We start from the raw sequence: 8,527 nt of genomic DNA, 5'->3' as shown, positions 1-8,527 counted from the left end.
ATTTTTGTACCAGTCAAATGCCCAATTCTAGGTGCAACTCTTACCCTCCATGTGACTGTCTCATTCTCAGTGCTGGCATCTAAGCTTTCATCAGCTGATCTGTGCCCCCCTGCTGGCCCTGCTTGCCTAGACGGCTGGATGGGATACCGAGGGAAATGTTACTATTTCTCAGAGAGGGAAGGGAGCTGGACCGACAGCCAGAGCCGCTGCTCTCCACCGGGTGCCTCCCTGGTTGGGATCGACAGTGAGCAGGAAATGGTGAGAGACTTTCGAATTGCCAGACACTGGCCTTGGCTCAGCGGCGGCTGCTACAGTAGGACCTGGGCTCTGCCCCTGTGGGGTGAGGAGCAGCTGTGCCCCCTCCCGTGCTGGGAGGCCGGAGTGAATGAACTTCCAGCTGCTGAACGCCAGCCCTGGCTGGGCCCAGGGCCCTACTGTCTGGGTGTGATCACGAGGATTGGCCATTCTCAGCTTAACCCTCCCCAAATAGGGAGACAGCCCCTCTCTAGGGCACGGCTGGCTCAGGCATCTACTGGCTGTGGGAGTGGGACTGAGAACCCAGCCAGTGCTCCTGTTTGGGGGAAGGGAAAGGAGCAGCCAGGTGAGGATGTGGGGGGGTGGGGTGGGGGTGGGAACTTGTCACATTGACCCCTCCCACTTCAGCTTGACTCGCTCCCTCCTCCTACCCTGCTGTGGTGAGCGGGGGCTGCTCTGTGAGAAGAGACGTCTCTGCAGAGAGCTCAGACCCAGCAGCTGCCCCCAGCCCAGGGGGACTTGGGGTGTGGGTGACTGGGAGCACTGGGGTGGGGCTGCTGTGTGCGGTGGGAGGGTTAAGACTGCCCGGGTGGTCTTGTGCTTTGCAAGAGGGAAGGGAAACCCCCCCCCCCGAAAATAAACTGAGCGCCCTTCAATATGTGACTGGGATTCTCTGCAGCACAGAGCCCTGGAGGGGCGGTGGGGGGAGCACGGGAGCTGGGGCTGATACCTGCTGTCCCTCGGCTTTCTTTAAGGCATTCCTGCTGCACCATAAGGGTGTCTATGACTGGATCGGCCTCCGGAGGGAGCAGGGTCAGCCCTGGACATGGGCCAACGGCACCAAATTCAAGGGCCTGTGAGTCTCTCTCACCCCTCTGGACTAATTCCCTGGGCTTGGGGATTCTGGTGTCTGAGAGGTTTGAGCTCAGGTAGATCCACCATTCAGTGCTAGTGAAACCACCAGACACGACCCTGGTCCGTTCGCGTCCTGCGTGTATCGGAGACCGATGGGAGCCGGCGTGTCCCTGAACTCTCGGCTCCTCCCCGCAGCACGGTGCTGGGCCGGAGACAGAGCCCGCCATAGCCAGAGGTGCCCTCGCTGCGCGCTGGGATTTCAGCTGGGACACTCGCTGTTCTCCCCCAGCCCTCTTCAGCAAGGTCCCTGGGGTGTCTGACCCCCCCCGGGGAAAGGAGGCAGCAGGGAGCTCAGGTTAACAGTGGCTGCTAGAGAGGGCAGCATGCCGAGCAGTGCATGGCAGGTGCAGGTCCCGCTGGGGATTGCAGCCGGCAGGTTTGAGTGACTTGGCTGGTGAGGCCTCTGAATCCGCAGCAAGGCACCGATGTTAAGGGAGCCTGCGGTTCACAGGTGCTGGACGCCTGGGGCTCCCACTGGAACGGGGTACAGTAGTGATGGCTGCCCAGCCAACACCCCGCGATGGGTTTCAGTGGGCTCCAAGTGTGATCACAAAACCTTGAGCCTGGAGCAGGGTTTGAACCCCGGAATTCAGCACTAGAAGCATGAGCCTCTGCCATAGGAGCGAAAGAATCCACTTCTTTAACTGAACCCCCCCTCCCCCGATTGATAAAGCTCTTATGCAGGCCAGCCATTAGAGGGGGATGGAGACCCCCCACTTCCCTGGTCTGGGTTACTTCAGTACTTTGAAAACTCAGGCTGTTATGGCGCTGGGTCAGGGCTCCCCAATGGACAGTCCCCATTCTGCTGTATTGGACCCAACCTTTGGATCCCACCTGCTTCCAGCCTCACTGGGTCTGAATAGCCACCAGACACTGTCCTGAGTTCGGGCCTCTGTGGCCCTCTCCTGGGGTACGGACTCCCTGTCTGGTTCCCTCCTTAGGATGTGGGACCCTGCAGATCAGCTGCTGTAGGACCCAAAACCAGGTCTGAACCCTCCCAAACCTCCTGAGAGGCATGTTGTCCCTAGAGCTCCACCCTCCACTCCAGAGGAACTCTGGGAGGGTCACGTGAGGATTACAAACAAGGCACACATGCTTTCACAAAGGAACTTCTTCAACACTCTCTTTTTCCCTCATCCCCAATGGAAAGCTCAGGAGTTAGAGATCAATGGAAAAGGAAACCCCTGAATGCAATTTCCTCTTTCAGGTTCATCTTGGTTCTGCTCCGTGTGTTTCAAGGAGGCGAGATTCCTCCTGCCCCCCGCTTTTCCTGCTCGGTTGTCTGATTCTGGTGATGGTCTGCCCCTCTTGTTAGAGGATCGGTCCCTTTTGACAATCAGTCTAACAAATTCTCTCCATCCTGCTGGGGACTTTCCATTCTCCAGCACCCCTGTGGGTTGCTCAGCATAGAGGGTCATGAACAGTCAGCGGTTCTGCAAAGCCCCCGCTATCCTGAGCTCTGCTCCTGAGGGGCTGGGAGAGTAGCTGCTCCGCACTCAGGCCTGCACTGTGGAGAACGGCTCCCCTGGCTGGGACTGGTGTGAAATGCCCAGCCTCTGCCTGACTGCAGCTCCCTGGCTTCTGTGTTGCAGGTTTCAGATAAGAGGAGGAGGTGACTGTGCGTATCTGAACGAGGAGAACGGGGTCAGCAGCTCACGGTGCTACATGGAAAGACGGTGGATCTGTAGTAAACCTGAGGTGTATGTGATGGGAAAAGAGACTGCACTGGAAGGGGGCTCGAAATGAGACTCCTAGAAATGACACTGATCCAACTCACACCTACTTGAACGAGCCAAGTCCCCATTCGTCAGCCTGGCCAGGATCTCAAAATCAGGCAGTGGGGCCCTCAAGCAATAAGTGTGTCTCATTTAAACTATGGATTCTTCATATGTGCCTTCTGCTTTTGAACCTTTAAACTCAGGGTCCCTGAGTTTGTCAAGCTTTTCTCTGCAGCTGAGAGGGAGTGATCTCATGAGAAGGAGTCTCAGCCACACGCTGGGGAAATGAGAGAAGGGAAGGCCTTGTTCGTTTAGACTCCAGAACAGCATTTCTCAAATGCAGCCACCAGCTGATTGTTTTGCAGCCACAAGAGCCTCCAAAGTGCCCCAACAATCGCTGAGATGTTAGGTATTAAAGGTGCCTTCTAAATGCCATAAATCCTAATGTGCGCTCCCTTTTACATAGTACCATGCCGGCAGAGCTGAGCTACATCGGTGTGGTTTTCTTTGAAGTTGCAAAGTGTATTCTTTGGCTAAGAACATAAGAAGGGCCAGACTGGGTCAGAGCAAAGGTCCATCCAGCCCAGTATCCTGTCTGCCGACAGCGGCCAACGCTAGGTGCCCCAGAGGGAGTGAACCTAACAGGCAATGATCAAGTGATCTCTCTCCTGCCATCCATCTTCACCCTCTGACAAACAGAGGCTAGGGACACCATTCCTTACCCATCCTGGCTAATAGCCATTCATGGACTTAACTTCCATGAGTTTATCCAGTTCTCTTTTAAACCCTGTTATAGTCCTAGCCTTCACAACCCCCTCAGGCAAGGAGTTCCACAGGTTGGCTGTGCGCTGTGTAAAGAAGAACTTCCTTTTATTTGTTTTAAACCTGGTGCCCATTAATTTCATTTGGTGGCCCCTAGTTCTTGTGTTATGGGAACAAGTAAATAGCTTTTCCTTAGTCACTTTCTCCTCACCACTCATGATTTTATAGACCTCTAAGCACTGTATTCACATCTCATGTTACTGTAGCTCTGTAAGTGGCTATGGGCCATCTCACTGCGTGCTGTTTGGGTAGGTTGCGATTGTTCATGGGGGCGGGGGAGGTGAAAGAGTTAAAAATGTGACTTGATATCAGAAAATATTTCAAATAATCTAGTGCCAGAACATGACCTTGAATGTGACAGCAGTTCGGTCCTCTGGGACCTTCTGCGAAGAAAAACAAAACATAGAAAGAAAAAGGAACACTTCAGCACCAGGGGGAAAGGCAGTTTCCTGTGTTTCTGAAGCCACCCGATTCTGTTTCTGAGCAAGTTGCAGTGTGCGAGAGAAATTCATCAAATTGAAACGTATGTCGTGCAACGTCCCTACAGCACTCGTGCAAGGGAAGTTGAACCAAATTACCACGGTGAGTTTCAGAGGCGCAAGCTGTTAAATGATGCAAAAACCAAGCTGAAAAGACAACAGCAACGGCTCAGATTTTGTTGTTACTATTATCACCTTTGACCGAAAAAGCAAAAGAACAACAAAAAAGACAAGACTGTGCAAAGCACTGGTTTGTTCTGTGTTTAGGTCCAGTAAAGATAGGACACAACTGTACCTTATATTTATTATTGAGTCTGCAAAAAATCCCTATGTAAATATGCACATGTAATTTATTTGTTTGTTTTTCCTACAGTTAGTTAAGTATTGTCAGAGCCGCATGCTGAGGCTGCCAAAAATTTGTGAGAACCCCGGTTCTAGAAAGTGTGAGGATTTGGTTTTCTATGTAACCATTACTTTCCAGTATTTATTCACTCTCGCTTGCATCTCTGTTCTTTGATGATAAACTCATTCCTGTTTTCTGTATATCTAAGTGCTGGGTTCTCAATAGAGTGGTTGGCCTGAATTGAATCTTACAAGCTGCTGTGGACCGCGCCTGAGGGAAGAGAGTCACAGTTCTGCGTGTGCTCAGCGGAACGGGCTGAGCACTCCCAAGGGACACTCAGAGGCTTTGGGGGTGTTGATCACTAACCTGTACACAGAGAGCGAGGCCTGCAGGGGGCTGGAAGGTCAGGCCTGCGCTGCCAGGGGTGGTGGTTTGAGAGAGCTGACCCATGGCAGGACTGGACAAGGCTCCCCCAAAGGTGCCTCGTTTGCCTGCTATGAATCGCTCAAACGGGCACACGTCCCCGGCTCATTCCACCCCTGCACCCCCCAGGTACAGCCCGCACAAGGCATTCTGCCAGAGGCGAGGAGAACACTTGAGCTTCTGCCCTTCCGTCCCATTCCTGCTGCTTGCCCGGAGCTAGGCTGCCTGCGATGGGTTTTCAGTGTTTGCTACTTTCAGGGGGTTTAGCATGTGAGTGGCTGCGGGAGGGGAAAAGAGAGTCGGAAAGTTGTATCCCGAGGGTTTAGGGAAGCATCAACCTCCACCGTCCCATGAAAGCCGTGGCAAATCAAGTATGTGAGGCGGTGCAGGGCGGTAGTTCACATTCCACCGCGTATGTCAGCCTGCAATGCAAGGAGGGGGGTGCACCAGATGTCTCTCTTTTCCTTGCTCGCCTGGACCCAACCCCAGTGATGATAGGGGGGATATCTGGTTGGCTGTACCGGGCCTGCTACCCAGCAGTGTCTTGAGCCCACTCCCGGTGAAAATTCTCACCCTTCGTCTCACAAATAGGGTGCAGGCCGTATCAGGCCATACTGGGGTTGGCATTAGCTCCGCTCACCCCAGGGCCCTGGGCAGCAGACGGTTCAGATTCTCAGTTGGTTTTAAGAGCCATGGCAGGAGAGGGGAGGTAGGAGCCCCTTAAAACTATATTGGACACAGACAGGCTCTTGGGAAGTTTGATTTGTCCCATGGCCCCGTCCCCACTCTGCCCCTTCCCCCAAGGCCTCACCCTCGCGCCCCCTGTTCCTGCGCCCAGGGAGTCAGCACCCACAGCAGGTGTGTAAGACTAAGTGACGCACGTGTGTGTGACAGAGAGAGAGAGAGAGAGAGAGAGAGAGAGAGAGAGAGAGAGGGGTTAGATAATTTCTGTATTGATAAACGCAAGAGTTCAAAATGAGTCGGGCCTCAAAACCGTGAGACCCACTTAAAAATCATGAGACTTAAAATACTAAATGCAGAGTTTTTTATTTCCTGGTTTGCGAGCCTTTGGCGGTCATGGTTTCTAGCATGCTCTGCAAGGGTTAAAGACTTTGTTTTGTCTGCCCTCCCTAAGAAAACCATGAGAACTGAGATTCTGGCCTGCTCACAGGACTCTAGGAGCTGGGGTTTTAAGAAAAACACCACATATCATGAGCCATAAAAGGGGAGAATGGGCAGTAAGTTACAGCTGGTTTAGAGAAAGTGCAACTCCCTAGAAGTCAGAAGGAAGCAGACGAGGAACTGTGTGTTGGAGGTGTATCTGAGTCCCGCGGCCTCCTGGTGTAATGTGGATTATACTCTGCTTCTGCCTCCCAGCTCTGGGTCACCTAACCTGGAGGGGAGGGAAGCCCAACCCCAATGGAACAGGGTCGAGCAAGAGAAGTTTTGTGATGGTTGGGTGGGTGCAAGACAGGAAATCCCTTTGCAAAGGATTCCTTTGCTCCTCTCCTCTCCGTGCACGTCTCCTGTGCTCCTTTCCTTTGTGGTTAACTCTCCCCTTCAGGCAGAGGTGAGAACTTTTAATAGAAGTCAGGGTATTTTTGTTCTACTACACAGACTCCATGCTGATGAGGGGGAAAGTGTTGCCTCGTAGATGTGCCCCCGGAGGTGTTTAGTTTTCTCAGATTACTGGCTGGGGGCTTGAGCTGGTTCTGTTTTGAGTTGTTAAGGGGAACCCCTGGAAACTAAACCGCGCCCTTGTTGCTGCCGACACCACCTGGAAGAGGGGTTACGTAACTAAAGCCCAAATCCTTCGCCCAGAGCAAAATTTTCCCTCAAAAAAAGTTGGACACATATTAACCTCTTGTTAAATGTAGCAGGGAACCCCCCTCCCCACATTTCTCCCCAAGTCCAGCTGCAGCCTCAGCCCACCCCCGTTGCACACACTGCTGTGCCCCCTGCCTGGCTCCTTTGTGCCCCCGGAGACCCATCGGGGGATCCGCACAGTGCCGGGCAAGCTGCACCGGCCAGGGCTCAGCTCAGCGGGGTCAGCGCCCAGAGATCCTCACTGGTCACAGTCTTTCCTGATCTTGAGGTGGGGGTACTCTTGTGGGGGCAGCTCCATGGCCCAGCCAGTGTGGAACCAGGAAGAGTAGTGTCGTCCCCAGGGGGAGCCAGCAGGGCCGGGGCAGAGAAGGGTGTACAGTTCCGGGGCAGGGCGGCAGGGGGGCCCAGGCCCAGGTGAGTTCAGTTTTGACAGCTGGAGGTGGTGGTGCAGGGTACGGGGAGACTGAGGCACATGTGCCGGGCTGGGCTACCTACACTCAGAGCCCTGGGTATACACAGAGAGACTCAGCCTAAGCAATTACTTGGGGCCCCCAGCAGCTCAAGGGGGGGGCCCTAGTCCCTTTTTTTATTATAAGAACTTGTCTGTTTTAGTATTGGGGGAGGGGGCAAAAGGCAACTTGGGGGGAGGGAGAGGAAGGGATGGGGTGGGTCAGAGCCCCTCCGCAAGCTGGGGAGAGAAGGAGACAGACAGACAGACACACACCCCTCCCAGCGCCTGTCTTCCCATTTCCACATTGTAAGGTGGGGGGGAGGAGCGAGGGGGTGGGGCCTCAGGGGAAAGGGTGGTGCAGGGGGCGGGGCCCAAGGTTCGGGCACCAGTGGTTCCCCCCCCCCCAACACACACACTTTTAAGTACTTCCACTGCCCCGGAAAACCGAGTGTGGGGGGGACTGGGCTGCCGCCCCTCCCCAGCCGGGCTCTCCCCAGCAGCTGGCTATGGCCGCTTGCTCCCTGCCTGGGGCCTGGCTGCCCAGTCTCTGTGGCACAATCGGTTAGTGCATTCGGCTGTTAACCGAAAGGTTGGTGGTTCGAGCCCACCCAGGGACGCGGACCTGCTTTGGTGGGGTAGGGATAGCCATAAGCCCGGGAGGCAGCGACACAAGAGCGGGGAGTGCTGCGGGATCCTGACCGGCTGGAGCCTCTGCTCTTCGCCCGCTCCCTGGGGACAGACAGCTGGGTGCGTTTCCCTTCGGTGTTGCTGATCTGCCCAGCAGAGCGGGGCTGCAGCCGTGGGACCCTCTCCCCGAGCCTGGCGGCTCCCAGCGGGGCAGCCCGTCCCCTCGCTGCTCCCTCTGCCTGCCCGCCGGGGTCGCTCTGAGCCCGCTCCCCAGGGGGGCTCTGGCTCCAGGGGACATGAGCCTGGGCGAGCTGCGAGCCGGGCTCCGACTGCCCGCGGAGCGATCAGGGGCTGGGGGTCTCTGCCAGCAGGTGAGGAGGGGCTGGTGTTGTGCATGGAACGGGGAGGGGGTGAGCAGGGAGGTGCCGGGTTGGGGGGGAGGAGAAGAGCTGGGTGGGTGCATCGATCACACTGGGGAACCCGGGGTCTATTGGGGAGGGGGCTGTGCGCTGACCAGATGGCGGAGGGAGGGGGCGGGCGGGGTCTATTGGGGAGGGGGCTGTGCGCTGACCAGATGGAAGGAGGGTTAAGGGGGGCAAAATAGGCGGGTAACCTGCAGGAGCTGAAGTTGCCTCCCGAGACAAGAACTCCGCTGCTGGGCAGCAAA

At 55.5% G+C, this 8,527-nt stretch overlaps 1 non-coding gene across 1 annotated transcript; it reads left to right on the top strand.

Moving 5' to 3' along the window:
- The first annotated feature begins 7,776 nt into the window (after nt 1-7,776).
- Nucleotides 7,777-7,850, top strand: TRNAN-GUU (transfer RNA asparagine (anticodon GUU)). The gene has a single exon. It is a non-coding gene; the product is annotated as a tRNA-Asn (tRNA).
- The last annotated feature ends 677 nt before the right edge of the window (nt 7,851-8,527 follow it).

Source organism: Lepidochelys kempii, unplaced genomic scaffold, assembly GCF_965140285.1.
Source record: "Lepidochelys kempii isolate rLepKem1 unplaced genomic scaffold, rLepKem1.hap1 scaffold_134, whole genome shotgun sequence".
NCBI classification, from domain to species: domain Eukaryota; kingdom Metazoa; phylum Chordata; order Testudines; family Cheloniidae; genus Lepidochelys; species Lepidochelys kempii.
Note: the sequence above shows the minus strand (reverse complement) of the source record. Positions and strands in the feature narration are given on the sequence as shown.